At 26.0% G+C, this 18,474-nt stretch overlaps 1 protein-coding gene across 4 annotated transcripts in view; it reads left to right on the plus strand.

The window, feature by feature from the left end:
* The first annotated feature begins 2,856 nt into the window (after positions 1–2,856).
* The window catches only part of LOC126900221 (cGMP-specific 3',5'-cyclic phosphodiesterase), a 46,378-nt gene continuing 30,760 nt past the window's right edge, over positions 2,857–18,474 (plus strand). For 2 of the 4 annotated variants that reach the window (XM_050675753.1, XM_050675756.1), the window contains exon 1: positions 2,887–3,238. The gene's annotated coding sequence lies outside the window, so the exon portion shown is untranslated. Of the gene's footprint in view, positions 3,239–11,821; positions 11,841–18,474 lie in introns of those variants that run through there. The other 2 variants (XM_050675755.1, XM_050675754.1) reach the window with 2 other exon arrangements.

Genomic DNA, 18,474 nt, shown 5'->3' on the forward strand with positions numbered 1-18,474 from the left:
CGGACATTTATAAAATACAATATGAAAGTTGTAATCAATTTTGAATTCCCCCGTGGGCAGGTAAAGGGTCATATTTATAAAAAATATATACCATAAGATAAGTAAAAATATCATGTATCTATAAAAAAATTTTTTTTATTGATTTGGTCATTTTAAAAAAAGTCATGGCAGTTATAAGTAAAATTGAAAAAATGTCGAAAATTAGCGATTTTTAAATTTGTAACTTTTTTGGAGATTTCCCCTATTAAAGGGGAAAAAGGGAAATTTTTTTAATTTTTGAGGGTAATGTCTTCGACTAGTACGATTTGTGATATTTTGACGTATTTTTGAAAGAAAACGGTTCAGCAAGAGCTGAGAAAAAGTGATAACAGACACATACACAAAAAAAAACGCATCATAGAAAAATTAATACCTACTCAGCTTCGCATCAAAGCTAATAATTGACGATAACGTGATAACCCATAACGGTTATCAACAAAAAACCGATTTATAAACAAACAGAAAACATAAGCCAACAATATAGTTATAACCTTGGACTTGTAACAATCCAAACGTCAGAGTTAAACTGAATAAATATAAATATTTTAAACAAAATAGTTAATTTTTTTAAATTAAAAATTTATATTAATTTAATACAAAAATGTGTAAAACTCAAAATGCCAAAGAAATTACTAAAATTGAATAGAATTGAAGATAAATTAATTATCTAAATTTTTATATTACATTAGTCATCTGTATCATGTTTTATGCGTGGTTGATAAATCTTTTTTACAAATTTTTGTAATTAAAAATATTCAGCAAAAAAAAAAAATTGCAAGGAGATGAGACTGGGAGGGCAATTTTCTACTTGATCCTCCCTCATAAATACTTTACTGTATTCAACCTCACTTTCTATTTTGTTTATAAAATTTTAGTTAACGAGCGAATATTATGCAATAAGCAATATGTTGTTTATAGATAAATGCAGCGTTTTTAAAAATTGTTATAAATATTTTAACGATCATGAATAAAAAGGTTCAATATTTAACGGAAAAAATAGGTAATATATTGTAGGAGTTGACAAAGTATAAATTTGAAAATAATGTTTTGTAAAAAAAAAAAAAAACTTCTCAGAAAAATATCAAAACTCAAAAATGAATAAAATTATATTTAAAAAAAATATAGGCATTCATTCGTCTTACTGTCTTACTACAAAAATTAGTAGAATAAACATATTGAAATTAGTAGAATAAATAATCCTGAAAAATTGTAATTTTATAAATTTTTGATTTATATATAGATACTATTGTGCACTATTGTATAGAAAGCATTTTACCTTTTTATTTAGATAGTAATTTGCACTTCTACAGTGGAGATTTTATAAACAGCGTAATTTCTTAACTACGCACTTAAATGTCTTCGAAAATATTAAAGATATATATTATAAACATTGATCATTTGTAGCTAATTAATGAAACAAAATAAACACTATATTAATAATATTTTTAAAAATATACATTAATTTATTTTTTAGCTTCAATGCGAAGCTAAGCAGGAACTATTTTTTCTATAATGTATGTATTTTTGTGGTTGTTTATGAATGTTCTTAGATCACACTGGACTTAAATTGTTGGTTTTTATATTTAAAGAAAAATAATTATACGCTTAAAGTCTGAAAATTTTTTTTTAGCTATTATGCTAGTTTTTTAAAATTCTCGTTAATATTTCTATATAATGTTCGAAATTTTATACTTGTGAGTTTATTTAAGAAAGTTAAGCTTAAGTTTTTGTAAAATCACTAAAAACACACATTTAAAATTTATAAAATAGGCTGTGCATGATGAATTTGTCTGAAATTTTCTTAAAAAACTTTTGTAACATTATAAGAAAAATTTTAAGGATTATTTAAAAAAATTTAATTTTAATTTTTTTTAATGTAAAATTTTACTGTTTTACAAATTAGTAAATATTTAAAAAAATAGACACAATGGAAAAATTCTAAAGGCAAATTTGAAATCGGTTCAATAATTGGCTTAGAATCATAAACAGAATGATTGTTTTATTGTTGATCTCTCGTAAAATATTTTAATTTAGTTTAAAAATTAGATTATAACTGTAGAACACAATTCATATTCGATTTCTTCTCTTCCTAATAAATTTTGCATGGAACAACATTTCATCATCATCATGTTAGCCTATATCCTAACAATTTTAGATCGGCTTTACTTTATGATTTGACGGGTTTTTTACACCGGCTGTCTGTCTGACGCAACGTCATTATGTCTCAAATATTCAATAAGGGCACAATTTGTGTGTCATTATTATTAAAGTTTCAGTGTGGTTACCCATCTGGGATCAACAGTCAATAGCATTGCTGAACATCAGCGTTAAGGCGGCGGTTAAATGATCCACTACGTCATCCCACGCACCATGTAGCAATATTTACAGATTTTTTTTTTAAGACAATGGCACAATTTAGGGTGGTCAAATTAATACATAGTGTAACTTTAACGAAGTTCAATTTTATTAATCAGTTTTACCAATTACAAATGTAAGATTTGATACAGCAGAGAGAGAAAGGCAATTTTTTACTGCAGCGTGTGTGCACGTCTGGAAAATACAGGGTAATATGGGAATCGAGTGCAGAATGAGTGTATGTGTGTGCCAAATGTAATGGAAGGGGTTTGGGGGATTGCGTCAGAGGAAAGAAAAGATGAGGAGAAATTATCCCTGGACGTGAATGCGCGCGCATTCGTTGGGTCACCCGTGGCAACCGGGTGATCATTGTGTCGGTGGAATATAGCCGGATGCCGGTAGGACAGGGCAAAGTGAACACTAGGGAGGAGTAGGGGAGCGCTCCGGTTGCGGCTGACGTGTCGTCTTGGTCTTACGGCGCGGTAATCCCACAATGGGCTGCAGTACACACAGCGTAACCGTCGCGGCCAGGCGCCACGAACATCGGGTCGCGCGCGCACTCACCACGCACTTCGACCCGGACAGCTTCACGTGAGTACTTTTGTGAACGATTCTTGATTTTGGTACCATTTTAATACTTTACCGTGATTGTCACTTGCTACGTCCCACTTGGGGTACACCACGGAAAATGTCTACGCGGACATACGCCGTCCGTCGACATCATCTCCTCCGAACCGATGACCAATGTCCAACCGTTACATTACCACGTGCGAGTAAACCCTGTTTGATGTCATCAAACGAAAATTAGGAAAAGCAAAGAAATTATTTTTCATAATCTAAGCAAGTACGGAATTTGATGTATTTATTAATGACTTATAATAGTGTTATTCTGTTGATTTTATTTTAACTCAACAATTACAAAAAACAATTGTAAATAAATAACAAAGAGAGACGCGTGTAATTATGTAATTGAATATAAATAGGTCAAATTTTTAGTTCGTATTTATTTATCTGTCATAAAAATATAGTTGGGAATTATTTTAAGTGTATTTATTATTGCACGCTGTAATATTCGGGAAGAGTTAGAAAATGAAATATGTTATCCGGTTTAGGTCATGAAATACATTCAATTAATGAATTATTGACATTATATGACTTGAAAGCTTTTAAACATTATTTTGGTGGTAATTTTTAATACTTTAGCACAAAAGAGGTAATGATATTCTTACGCTCATAGGTTCCCGCAATACATTACCGGGCACGCGTTTCGCATAATATAATAATTTATGTGTTTGTGCAAATGTTGAATTACGAACGGAGATATATTATTGTAATACATTAGACCTAATTAGGTAGTTATTAGAGTAACATCAGTGAGTAATGTATTGCTGTAATGAAACGCGCGGTATAATAAATTAACGAACATAAATCGGGCCAATGCGTCACAATAATAACTACTGTGACGCCTTTAACAATAACTGTTACTGTTAAAGGCAATCGTTAATTGGATAGCTTAATAAAAGTCTCATTATTTATGAATATTACTAGCCAACTGAAATAAAATTAATTATTATTACTTATCTAGTCAGGTTTAGTCAAATTGTTTTGGTGAAAACGCATGTACAGCTATTTGATTAAATATGATTGGTTTATTTCACATACAAAATATTTTATTATAATTAGTTACCAATGTGTAGTAATATTTTAGAATCAGTAAAGTGGTTTTCAAATTTAGTCAAGAAATGAGAAAACAGCTAAAAGATCAATCTTATTAAATCATCAACGCATAAGTACAATTCAGTTTAAAGTATCCTTATAGCTCTTTCATCTCCGAATCAAGTGCTCGAATCAAGTATCGTTTAATCCTTTGTTGTGATTTTCAAGTATTTTTGATGAGTTTTTTTGGTAGTAATTGAATTATTTATTTTTTAAATAAAAATGTTCATTTTAATACTCAATTTCACCGTAAAATTAAAAAAAATAATATTTTTATCTATAAATGTATTATGTGGATCTTAACAGTCAATGTATTATTAATTAATGTAATTTTTCTCCAGTGATACTTTTTCACTAATGTTAAGCTTCAAAAATGTGTAACGTACAAACATTTCAATAATATTGAGTAGTTTTATTTATATTACACTTAGCGATATAAATATAGATTATTCATAAGGGGTTTTGAATATATAATACCCCACCATATTATTTATAATTTTATTTTATTACATGTAAAAATTTAATAATGGAAGGGTTTGATTTTCCATCTTATTTACTCTTCTTATTACACTCAAAAAAATGTTTTTTTATTTTTAAGTATGTTATATTTTTCTCTTTTTATGTTTGACTCTTGTTAATATTTGGATGACTTATCTACTTATTTTTTGAATGAAAAAAATGTTTCATCGTATAGATGATAAGAAATTTGTAAGATGATAGTATTAAATTTTAAATAAATTGGAAAATTTATTGGACTAACAAAGTAATACTTGCTATTAACTGTAGTTATGTAAATTAATAATAAATGTAATACTACAATGAATTTTTTAAATATTTTTATTTTTAAAGAATATTTAAGGAAAATTCAATGTGATAAAATTTTTTTTTTGATAAATTTTATAGAACTTTTTACTGAACAACAATTTATATGTTAACAGTATATAAAACAATGATATGACTGAAAGGTTTATTGCATTAAACATATTCTATATTCAAAAGCAAATCTAAATATTATTTTGCACTATCTATTTAAAAACTGCAATGGCGTAGATAATATATTACATAAACAGGTTACGAAGAATTTTTCATATTTTACTTGGAACGATCTACGACGAGAAAGTATAAAATGACAGTCTTTTTATGCCAAACCGGTATAAATAATCTGTTTTGACATAAAAATCACATCTAGTAATCGAATTTTTTTGACAGAATTCTGGAAAAATGTTGAAATCTTTTTCAAAATGTATTTTTTATAATGTACAATTTCCTTTTTTACTTTAATTTTTATTTAACTTTATATTAAAGGTTGAAATGATGAAAACAGTAACTCAAAACCTTTAAGTTATCTTATTTTTTAGTTTCCGGTGATATCCTTTATCTGAACATTAATCATCAGTTGGTTTGACTTAAACGGCTCTTTTTTTGAAATGGCTTGACACTCGATCAACACCATTGTCAATATAATACTATTAAAACGCTTCGCTTTCAAGTTATAACGATGCCAAACACCATTCGGTATTGTATAGCCTTACCAGAAAACCATTACATCTGTCATTTTCTCATAACAAACGCACGCCGCCATAGAAAAAGGAGTATGTGTTTTTTTAGGCATACTGCACAGTTTCCATTGAACACTTTTCTGTTCAATTAACTTCACGCTTATGTCAGTCGATCAATGTCAATATTTAAGGTAGTATTACGTCATAAAAATTTCTTGGACAATTAGTAAGAAGTGATAGTTTTAGCGGTCAATACAAAAGTATAATATGGTGCAATAAAACTTGTCTTTTAACTTATCAAAAAAATGTTCATCAATTACTGATAGCAAATATTTTTTATTTTTATAATCAATTTAATGAGTTTATTAACATTAGTAGAATTTTGTTATAGTATAGTATATAAGTTGAGTACATTTCCAAATGCAAACATTTTCATAATGAGAAAAGATTTTATTAGATAAAAATTTATTGGAAATGCTTATGATAAGCATTACCATTAAGGCATAAATTTGAAAACTTTTTACGTATTTTTCGTTATGTGATAAATAACGTTAATTAAATTTTTAAATTTAAAGTTTTTTTTTAATCATAACGGTGTTATATTATCGCGTAAAATGTTTTCTGATATAATAACGTTATTTTATTTTTACATTTAACATTTTGATAAAATAAAGTTATTTCATTTTTATATTTTATATATTCAATTATTTGTCAGGTTTTTCATTATTATATTATTTTATGCCTTTTACATAAATTGAATTCAAATTTAACTTTTTAAATAGTTTAAAAATGTATGATGCATTGTTTTTGAAAAAAAAAAAATGTTAAACCAAGTAAAAATCAAATCACAGGATATTCTTATGCTTTAATAACATTTAATTTTAAACTATTAAAGTTATTATAAAATTTCATAATTCTTTTAATGTTATTTTGCGCTTCACAATAAAAATAATTTTGACGTTATGTGACATTTTATTTTTTATGTGAAACTGGGTTAAAGTTTTACTGTATTTGAAAAGAAAATATATAAGTAGTTAATAAGTCATTGATGTTATTGCCTCAATATTCACTGGAGTAGAATTTTCATAGGTAGAGAGAAAATCTGAACTTTCTGAAGGTATACGTTTTTGGTTCTTTGGCCAAAATTTATAGTTTGATAACTTTAAAATGTTAATTATGATTTCTTTAGGATTTTTATTTAATAATAAAAACTCTATCAAAGCTTAGAAACAATGTTGACGTATAAATTGTATGTAAGTTAAAAGTTTTAAAACATCAATTGTTCGCTCATTTATATAATCTTATGGCATATCAAAATATTATAGGCTGCGATTTACAACAAAGGTTCATATTTTTATGAACATTTGTTAAAAAATTGAGATGTTTTTTTTGTTCATCAATGAAAAATATAACTATAAACTGTAAATTGTTTTTATGTTGTGATTTTTGTTATTTTTGTTATTTTAATATCAACCAGATCTTTAATATTTGTCATAAATGAAACATTTTAATATCGTCACTTTCTTTATTCTCAAATTACATAACTTTATTTTTTGAAAATTTTTTGGAGGAATAAATCAATGTATCATTTATGTATAACTTAAGAAATAGGATTTTTAATACTTCGTTATTTCAAAAGAAATTACAGATTTTTTACTCCAAAAATCCTTAAAATGTGTGTCACTATTGTAAGCAAGAATTTTTCGTAAAAAAAATATGATAATGTAAAAATTCATGATTTTGTGATGGAAGCGACAATATATTTTTATTTTAAAAAAATCACTAAAAATGACTAAAGTTTTAAAATCATTATTTAGAGTAACATTCATTTTTAAGAACGGTAGCATAGTGAAAACGTGGCATAGTTGAAACAAGTATAAATGATATCTGACAGAGATTACAATCACTATCATAAAAACCCTTCGATGTAAATCTGTATATAGTGTTGAATTTTAAAAAAATTGGTCAATTATTCCAACAAAAAAATGAACTTCTATTTCCTTAATAATATTTGATTTAAGTTTCATGATTTATAAGTATAATATAAGAATAAATACTTTGTAATTTATAGCTTATATGTAGTAATTAATCTTAGTATGAAATTGATATTCAATTATTTAGTATTATAAAAAATTGTAAAGCTGGTAGAATATAATTATGTGGAATATAGTTATGAATATTTCAATTTTAATATCTATTTAAACACCCAAGAATTTCATAGAAATCATTACTATGATTTTTATTAAAATTATTTATTTTGAAATTAATAGAAAAAAAATAAACACATCATGGTAAAATTAATACCTTCTCAGCTTCGCATCGAAGCTAAAAGTTATGACAAATTTAAGTAAAATTACAATTGGTGATTTTTACACCAAAATAATATTTTTATATAATTTCGGGTTCCATTTACATATAGTAGACGGGACAAATTTTTTTTTATTTACCTTATAGTATGTAGTATAAACTTTAATTTAATATATATTCGCAAAGTATTTTTGGAGCCTTTTCAAAACTAAAGTTGTAGAAGTTCAACTTATTATTTGTATTTTTGAAGTTTTCAACCCCCTCCTGTATAAAGGGACATGGTTCAATTTAAAAAAAAAAGTATATCGGATGAAAAACATGTTTTTTCTTATAGTATGTAACACAACCATTATTTAATATATGCTTGAAGTTTAGAGTATTGTCTGAACAATTTCAAAAGTTATTTTGAAAATAAAAATACAAAAAGTAAGTTTGCCTGATAACACTTCTTATGTTCAATGATAATAAAGTATGCGATTCGAATCCGGCAATCGGTTAATTTATCCGTGGAGTGATAAAATAAGCAATTTAATCTCAAATTATCAAAATCATTTAAAGTTAAATTTTTGAGAAAAAGTTGAATACCTGTAGGCAGATAAAGTGTCTGATTTTCAAAAAAAATTATACTACATGAAAGGGAAATAGCTGAAGTAATTATATAACAAAAATTATTTTATTTCGTTAATTAAAAAAAAAATTGTTACAGTTTTAATATAAAAAAGATTAAACAAAATCAAATTTAAAAAATCAAAAATTTTTTGGGGATATCCCCCATTTTAAAGAAACGACAGGAATTTTTTCAATTTTCAAGGGTATTATCTTTAATTAGATACGATTTTTAATTTTTTGACGTATCGTTAAAAGAAATGGATCCAATGAGAGCTTAGAAAAAGTGACGACAGATATAAAAAAAACATATAATAGCAAAAGTAATACCTTCTCAGCCTCGCTTACAAGTTAAAAATATAGGTTTTTACTATTTTATTTATATTAATAAATTAACCTTTCTAAGCCTTTGTACATTATTGTATGCTCATCAATTTTTTTTAATTTACTATCAACATTTTAAAATTAGAATAGTTCAGTTACCAGAATATATTATTATTTTATATTATAATTTACTTATTATGATTGAGATAACTTAAATGTCATTGTAATTACAATTATTACTACTTAGGAAAGATCGCTCATTTTCAAATTATATGTTAAACAATGATTTGAATATAACAAAGTTAATAATTCAATATATTGTACGCAGCGATTTTAAACACAACAATGATTGTATATATTCTGTAACGTAATATATATATATATCTCTTAATAAATTGTTATAGTGTTAAAAATGGACGATGAATTAAATATAGTACACATTTTCAGGCTAAGAAAGTAGAATAAAACAATTTATTTAGAGTGGTAATATTTTATTTTTATGAAATATTACAAAAACTTTATTCAATTATGTAAATATTTCCTTTAAAAATACTTTAAAAAACAGTAACGTTTCAAAGATGAACCAGATTATGTTTTAGTGTTATAAGTCTTTAAATTGGAAAGTAAAATTGATACATGAAGGTTCTGTTATTAAAGTAATAATATTTAAAAATCGCTTCATAGTTTGAAATTATAAGACTTTTATAACTACTGACAATTATTTTAAAAAGTTTTATATTACTATTGTAATAGTATATGTATACAGTATAATAAAATAAGCATTTATATATACATTATATATATATTAGATAATTATGTAGGGTTAGAACAAATATTTGCGATAGTCCTTGGTAATATGTTACATTTCATTGGAGTTATCAACATGTTTGTTATTTATATGAAAACTCAGAGAAAATGTTACATTTGCTGTTTTTAGGGATCAAAAGATAAACAATAAGTTTATAAGAAGAAAAAGGACTAGAGGTTGAAAAACAGTGTTTAATCCAAGAATCGTTTGTTATTTTTTATTTACAATGAGTTTTATCTAGTGTAATGTGATTTTTAAGGTTTTATCTTAAAATAAATGATGGAACGACTTTGATACATTCCTTCAGTTGCCAGCTATAGTATAAAAATATGAAAAGGTTTTTGCCTGTAGTTTGATTTTTTTAGTTTAAATTCGTCATTGTCGTTGATATGATTGATGAACATGGAAAATGAATGTTCGGGCGTTTATTTTGCTATAGTAACTTTTCTGACGCCAGTAACTGAATTATTGTTGTAAACTTTAAAAACTCCTTAAAAACAATAATAAAAACCGCTGTAAACTTTTTACAATACTCATTGTTACAGCCGGACACTTTAAATCCAGTGTACTTTATCCAGTACATCAAATTGTTTAGTACTGTATAAGCTAAGTAACGATCACTCGAAATGTTATAAAGATTACGATGTTACTGTATAAGCAGCAAATTATAATTGAAGGCTTAAGGATTCTTTTAATTTTGTTTGCTAGTTTTGATGTACGTAGAATATTATTTAAGTATTATTTAATGCTTATGGTTAAAGTTGGTCGACATACTAACAAGAGTAGGTTCTTTATAGCGATCCTTTTTGATGTCAAATCCATGTACAACGTGGCCAATTTTCACTTAACAAAAGGTTTATGTCAAAATATATTGATACAACAATACACACATCCTACTTTTAAAGCTCATCTCGGAAAACCATTAATCCAGTAGCCGTTGAACCTGATCGCTGAACCATACAATAGATATATTTTACTTGTATTTCTTTTTTATTTTTATTTTTGGATACAAGTTTATTTTTACAAAGACCACTTACAAATTAATACAATAATAATATCGTGTTATATCAAGTATGACATATCCATTAGTATATTATACTAATTGGTGTATCATTAGAATTGATTATAGATTGTTAAATATTTTAATGTTTCTTTTTAACTATTGAACGTGGGTTATTTTTGTTTTAATGATTTAAATTTTTAATTATATAATCGCAAGATTAATATGATAGTTGTAAAGAAAGGACAAAACATGTATATATTTATTAAAATAGAATCTATACACCATTTGTTCATAATGTACGTTTATAGATGAGACACACATATTATATAGTATTTGAATGTGTAATATGCATCTATATATATATTCACTTTCTATAAGCTGGTATTATATATATATATGTATGATATCATTATCATCAAAGCTTAGTTATAGCTAAATAAACAATTGATAAACAATTAATTGATTTTTAAGATTGAAGTAATAATATCATTAAAAAAAATCGATTGCAACGGCAGTAATATTTTGTACATAAAAAATGATTATTTCACGGGTTATAATAAAACAAAATAATAATAATAAAACAAAATTTTGTATATAATAAAAAAAACATTAGACGGACAAATTTTCTATTCATCATAGGGGTTTTTTGTGTATTTTGTAAACACTCTATTATAAACATGTTCTTTATAAATATTCATTTTATCTAACGTTTGTACAAGATGATTTTTTTGACTATTAAGATGACTATTTTTTTTAAAGATATCTAGTTTTAACAATAAATTAATCACTCTACATAATAATATTTTTACTACATGTACAGGGTAGTCCACGATATTTCGACAAATCTGATAACTTTTTATCTACTGAATATTTTTTTAAAATTATTATACTTTAAGACTATTAAAATATCATAAGGTATAAATTTTTTTAATTAATCACTTTTTTTTATAAATATACGAAAATTGTAAAACAAAAAATAAATGTATTTTTCTTATGATAGATTTTAAGAAAAATTTCTTAAAAAAAATCTCATTAATATATAATTTTCAGAAATAAACTTTTGTATAGAATTTTCAAATTAGTGAAAATTTGAATTTTTGAAGTGTTTATTTTACGTATCAAACATTGAAATTTGTATTGAATAAACGTCAGAAGAAAACGCATTATTTTTTCGTCATTATACGTAAGTAAATTTTTCTATGGAAATTATAATTTGTTCTATTACAGCCGCTCATTCAAATGAATATAATTTTCATAGAAAACTTTATAACTTTAACCTGCACATAATGTGAAAATGTTCTCACACAACTATTGTTTTCTTACTTAGAAAGACTAACTATTGATACCATGAAATGAACATGAAAATATTCATATTTCACCAAACTTAAAAATGCTGTAGGTATTTAACTACAAAACAGAAAAAAACAATTTTGGGATATATAGTGTGGCACTGTGGATACTTCAGATGCTGTCAAGTTCTGGAGTTTTGTTTGCTTTTGTTAGTAATCGGATAGGTTTCCACACGTCTATTTCAACAGCGGCAACCACAATGTCCCTTAGTACAAAAAGAAAATGGAAAATAACTGTACTTAATAAATCCCCAGAGTACTCCAGAGAAATCTTAAAAAATTTAGTGGCGTTAACTAACTTAATGGTTGAAAAAATATATTTCTGATGATATTTTCATAGTCCTAAAAGTATAATAATAACTAAAAAAAAGTTAGGCAAAATATAAAGTTAATCAATAGTTATTATAGATTTGTTAAAATGCCATGGACCACTTTGTATATTTTTTTATTCTTCTTCAAAAATTGTATCTTGTTAACAGAACGAATTAAATAAAATTTTAAAAAATATCCAAGGGTTCTTAAAAGTTTAAAAAATTTGAAAGAAAAGCTATTTAGTATTTTAATCGTTGAATTGAACGTGAACAAATAACAAGGCTCTATAGTACATAAAAGTTCTTTGAATTATATTTACATAGAATTATTAAAAATAATGTTTGACTGAATGATGTTTAATTATTGAAATGTGACGACAATGTTAAATTTAATAGCCTTTGGTCTATGATATTATGCAATACGACATTTTTCTCTATTTTCGGTACCTTACGGTAAAGGGTTTAGAAGAGTTATGTACCTTTTCGAGTAAATCGACAATACCTACATGTTAAATATTGACATTATCGATACGTTGATGGTAAATTATTTACAGAATGTAGAAGAAATATTCAATAGATACATTTTTCAAAGGACTACAAAGAAATGAATGAAACGTAAAACCAAGAAAAATTGTATTTTTGTGATGTAGCAATTGTTATTTTTATCTGGAAACGATTTGTGTAATGTTTATCGGTCATAAAATAAATAGTAAAAAATTAATCAAATGATAACAAAATACCATAATGGTATACAAAGCTCATTTCGATTGTTAAAAAATTGATCGTCGAAAGTTGATACACGGCGTAAGAGGAGCATCGATATTTTATTGTGTTACTTTCTTTATATAAATAGAAACTTATTTCGTTCACCAAAATTCAAATTTAAAAAATATAAAATCTTGCAGGATATTAAAAACTCAACGTGATACTTATTACCATTTATTGATTGAAAAGAAAATATATACAGAAATTCTGCAAGTTTTATTATTTTTTTAACAAAAAGCTTTTAAAAATGTATTATATTTTTTCTTAGGAAGCAAATGATAAATTATTTAGTATGTTACTAACCAATTACTTAAAATTTAATTAACTGATTTACTTGGAAAAATAATAAAAATATGAATCGACTTGGATCAGTTAGATATCTGTTATCATTTTAGTCGTATCTATCTACAGCATTAGTAAAATGTTTAAAAGTATTGCCAAGAAACACAAATATTTGTTCACAAAAATTAAGTGATGAAATGTGTAAAATATTTAGCCCGACGATACTAAGGATTAGAAATAACAATGACTGATAAAGTTTCGATGGAAGGTTTCATGTTTCTAAAAAATTCTTTTGGAATTGGTTTGAGATAAGTAAAAACAATCCTTTACGTTATGTCTCGGGTTATGGCGAAAAAGCTATATTGATTATTTTAGCAAGGAATAAGATGATTATGCATAGCAGTGACGGATTAAACGTTTGCCGTGGCTACTTCTTTTAAGTCGTCGATCAATAACGGTAAAATTGTTGTAATTTTTTCTTGTATAAGAAAACTTTTATAATTTCTCTTCTTTTTTAATATTGTTTAAATCTATATTAGGCGTTAGATCTTTATTCGACACGGCTCACAAAGTGCAAGTAATGATCGACTGTAATTTGGGATCAGTGCCGGATGTCGAAAAAGAAATAGTTGGCTTTCTAGTAATCCACCGTTTCCTCAATCCCGGATATTGTATATGAAAAGCTTTTGCGATCCGTTGACTTTAACTTATATGATATTATAGTGCTCGTTGGACTAGAGAAATATAAAAATAGTCTACTGACTGGGAGGAGACTAATGAAACAGCTTGTAACATTTTGTAGTTACGAAATAAAAAAAATGAAGGTTACTTTTTATTTTTAATTGATTCTCATGCTTTTAAAATATAAGTCTTATGTTTCAATTTAAATTTTACATGTAAACGTACACGGGTCTAGTGAAGTGTTTTTATAATATATTTTATCTTTTATTTTGGTTATTTCAATGAATTTTGGTTAAAAAAAAGATAAACATTATTATATTTTTAGTGAAAAAATTGATTTTTATAAACTGACAAAGTCAGTGTACTGCTGTGCTAGTAAAGGACGTATACGGCAAAAATTGAAAAATGTTTATATCATAATAATGAAAATTTAATGGCGCATCTTTAGAACTAGTCAAATTTACCGTATTATGTTAGAAGTCAAATTAATTAAGTATTTAGTTTGTACGCAATTGGAAAAAGAGACTTAATTCTCAAAAAAAAAAAACCCCGATGACACTTGTACTAAGCGAGAAAGTAGTAACTCCGCACAAATACATACAATATACTTCTTTTTTGTTTAGTTACTTTGGGCCATTTAAGCGGTTACGGCAAAATTATCATGTATTAATTTTTTGATAAGAAATATTGTTGAGCATCTAGGTATGTTTAAAAACAAATCACGCATTTATATCAATGTTTTATTTGAAATAGTCAATTATTAAGAATTTTTTATGCATCTGCACATTCCGCTTTCTCTTTAGTTAATAAATAATTAAGATTAGAGAAAAGGACATGTAAGGGATTTTTGGTTTAAGAAGACGTTCTACAGGTTTTTCAGTGATTTTGTTGGATTCATCGTTGAAAAATATATATAAAAATACTAGGGACTAGTTGATCAGTTTCATAATAAATACCAAAAATACAAACGAAAAAGTTATTTTTATCTAAATGTTCGAAGTGTCGTATACGTGTTTCTTGATTAGGACGGCAGCGTACACATAAAAAACGAAATCATAGAACGCGTGCGCACGTTTATTACGAAGGTTATTAAATATTAAATCGGACGTAAAAGGAAATTTGTAAGCCGCAAAATTACACGAGCTGTCGACAACCGTTTTGAAAAGTTGTGTGAGAAATCGGGTCAAGTGTGTAACGTTTTAATCACAAGTTCCGGCCGACTGCCAAGAGACATAGAAAATAATTTGGCAAAGGGTCAGACGATGTTTCCGGTTCGTGAACAATGTTGAGTAAGTGTCTGGAGGAAATTAAAAATAGAGGGAGTCCGCATGAAAACAAAATAACACATGGCTGCTGTTGGTCGGACAACGTGTATTGGATAAGACGAGGACTGGAATTCAGTGCGCCCACCTGAGACCGCCGTGGAGTGTAAGCGTTACTAGTTGTCGTCAGGCCGCCTATTAGTATGCAGGGCGAATACGCGCTTTTCACGTAACTTGGGCCATTGAACAGACATCGACGGCAGCCTATTGAGTGTAATGTGTAAATGGTACGTGCTTCGTCAAGTTATAAATTAGTTTGAAAATGATAAAACAAACGGATGTTCGGTGGTAACTGATAAAACAGTGTAAACTTATTTGCGGAAAGGCTAACGCAAAGAAGTATTTTAATGAACTTATTTTACATTAGTGCGCCAAAATTTAATTACAGATATGCAGATATTTTCTGGAAGCCAATTTTATCGAATAAATTACCCGAGCTAACATGATTATAAAGCTGTACGACAATATTGAACTTTTCAATGTTTGTATATAAAAGTTGAAAAGGGTTCTGATGTGATATTAGTGTCATTTTTATATTGCCGGTGTAAAAGGCTAATCAAATATTTCGATTGTGTTTTTTTTGTAAAAATTCCTGTTCCAAATCATATTAACATAATTGTCTGATTACAAATACCGTTAAAATATTATTTCAATTCGTCAGCCGAGTATGGTATTTATTAATTTCTAAAAAAGTTTTAGTATAGCTGAAAAATATGGAAAAGTCTAAAATAAGAACAACGTAGTACCGAATAAAATAATTTGAAAAATGAAAAATATAAGATGTTTCACCGAATTACTAAACACACTTTTTTATTAAGTATACTTAGAGTCTGAATATTATCTTAACTAATGTGTAGCAAGTCTGCCTTTTAAGCGCCATGTTTTTAGTGCTCGGAACGCAAAAATGAATGAACTTAAGCTTTCTTATAATTACCTAATGTTCGATAATAAAATAACTTTTAGCGGTTCAACAATATTTTTATAAATTTTACCATAAGTAAAAAGAAAAAAATAAGTCATCGACTTTATAATTTTTTGTATTGCTATATATTTTAGTGCCACCATCTGGAATAATTGTACCAATTACTCCTACTCTTTAAGTACGACTCTGATAGTTAGGCTAAGTATAGATGATGTCTGACAGTGATTAAAAAACTATCACTATCATAAAAAACGAATCAATGCAAATCTGTGAATAGTTTTTAATTTTTAGACGGAATTGTTGCATTATTAAATTAGTCCAGTTACTATTTCCTTAATTATATCCTGATTACAAGTTATATGATTTTTAAGTATAATACACAAATAAATGTTTATTATGATAATTAAATTTAGTACGAAATTAATATTCAAGAATTTAGTACTGTGGTGAATACAAACAAATCGTAAAAAAGAAAAGAAAGTTCAATTATTTTGAGCCTTATTAGTTAATTATAATTTCAGTTGTGAAATGAAATTTTTATTTATCATAAGACATTGGCAGAAATATATTTGGATATTACCCACATATACGGGAAACGAGGATATTCTTGAAGATAATAGTATTTTTTAAAATATCGTTGAAAAAAAATAAGATCCAGTGAAGAGAATAGTGAATTGTGTAACAGACATAAAATAAAAAATAAACACATTTTAGTCAAATTAATAACTTCTTATTTTTGCATTGAGGTTAAAATGTTAAAAAAAGTTAATAGAAATAGTTTCAAAATAAAATTAGAGCAGATAGGTTTCCTACCCTCCTCACAATCTTAATACGCAAATCATGTTGATTAAAATTTCGTAAAACCCTTTTCATATAAGTTTTTGTAATTAATTTTGTGAATTTTACAAGAAAGTTGAACTCATTTTTTTAACTTTGATGCCTGTTTACACTTGGAGAATAAATTCAGAGGTCAAATTTTTTTTCAATTAAGTACATTGCATGATCTTTGCATTAAGATAATTTAAAGGCATCAGATTTTCCGGAACATTTTCGAAATTCATAGTAATATAAAGTTGAAATTGAATATAAAAATTCGACCATTTTTACAAAAAAAAAAAAAAAATGTTCTATATATTATATAAACTTTAATTTAAAATATATTTAAAAGTTTCAAGATTTCCAGAACATTTTCAAAATTAATTTAAATAGTAAAAGTTGCTATTTTAAATCTAACCTGTGGACGCAAAAAGGTTGGGTAAACCTTCAGATTTTTAAAAAAATTATACCTATTACAAGAGACATATTTAAAGTATTTGTAAAATATTATTTATTTAGTTTATCAATCTTTTAAAAAGTTATAGTATTATTAATTAAAAATTATCAATACATGCCGATTTAACAAGTATTAATTTTTTAATGAATTCCTACCATTTATAAAGATTGAGTGAAATTTTTTTAGAGCAATGTCTTCAACAAGATACAATTGGTGATTATTTTACGTATTTGAGCTGTGATGTAGTAATAGACATTCTCCTCAAAAAAAAAAAAATCATCATAAAAAATTAATAATTTCTCTTAGCTTCTTCGAATCTAAAAAAATCATATAAAAATAAGTTACCTCATAATTAGAGAAACATATTTTTAATGTGTTAATATTGTTATTTATTATTATTATGAGGCTACAATTAATAGAAAAATATTTTTTATTCAGTGAAGAAATAATTTTTTAATTAAGCGTTATTTTTTGTGATGTGAAAAAGCTTATAGTAAAATTTTTTTAATTAAAAATTATAATGTAATAACTAATAATAATTATTTGAATCTCAATTCTTTAAACGAATATAAAATAATTTTTTTAGTAAAATTCTGATTAGAATTAATGTTTTCATTAATTATTAAATTTAAATATGTAGCTAATTTTTTAATGAATATCTAATTTTGGATAGTATTTCAATAATTTATCATTATGAAATTTGTATAAAAAAACCCAGCACAGGGGGGTCGCGGCACAGTGGTGACGTGGCATAGTTGGATCAAGTATAATGATATCTGACAGTGATTAAAATCACTATAAAAAAAAAACGCTTCGATGCAAATCTTTAGATAGTGTTTAATTTTAAAAAATTGGTGGATTATTCCAAAAGCTTCATAAACTGCTAGTTCCTTATTAATATCCTGATTAAGA

This window comes from Daktulosphaira vitifoliae, unplaced genomic scaffold, assembly GCF_025091365.1.
Source record: "Daktulosphaira vitifoliae isolate Bord-2020 unplaced genomic scaffold, ASM2509136v1 Scaffold_3, whole genome shotgun sequence".
Lineage (NCBI taxonomy): Eukaryota > Metazoa > Arthropoda > Insecta > Hemiptera > Phylloxeridae > Daktulosphaira > Daktulosphaira vitifoliae.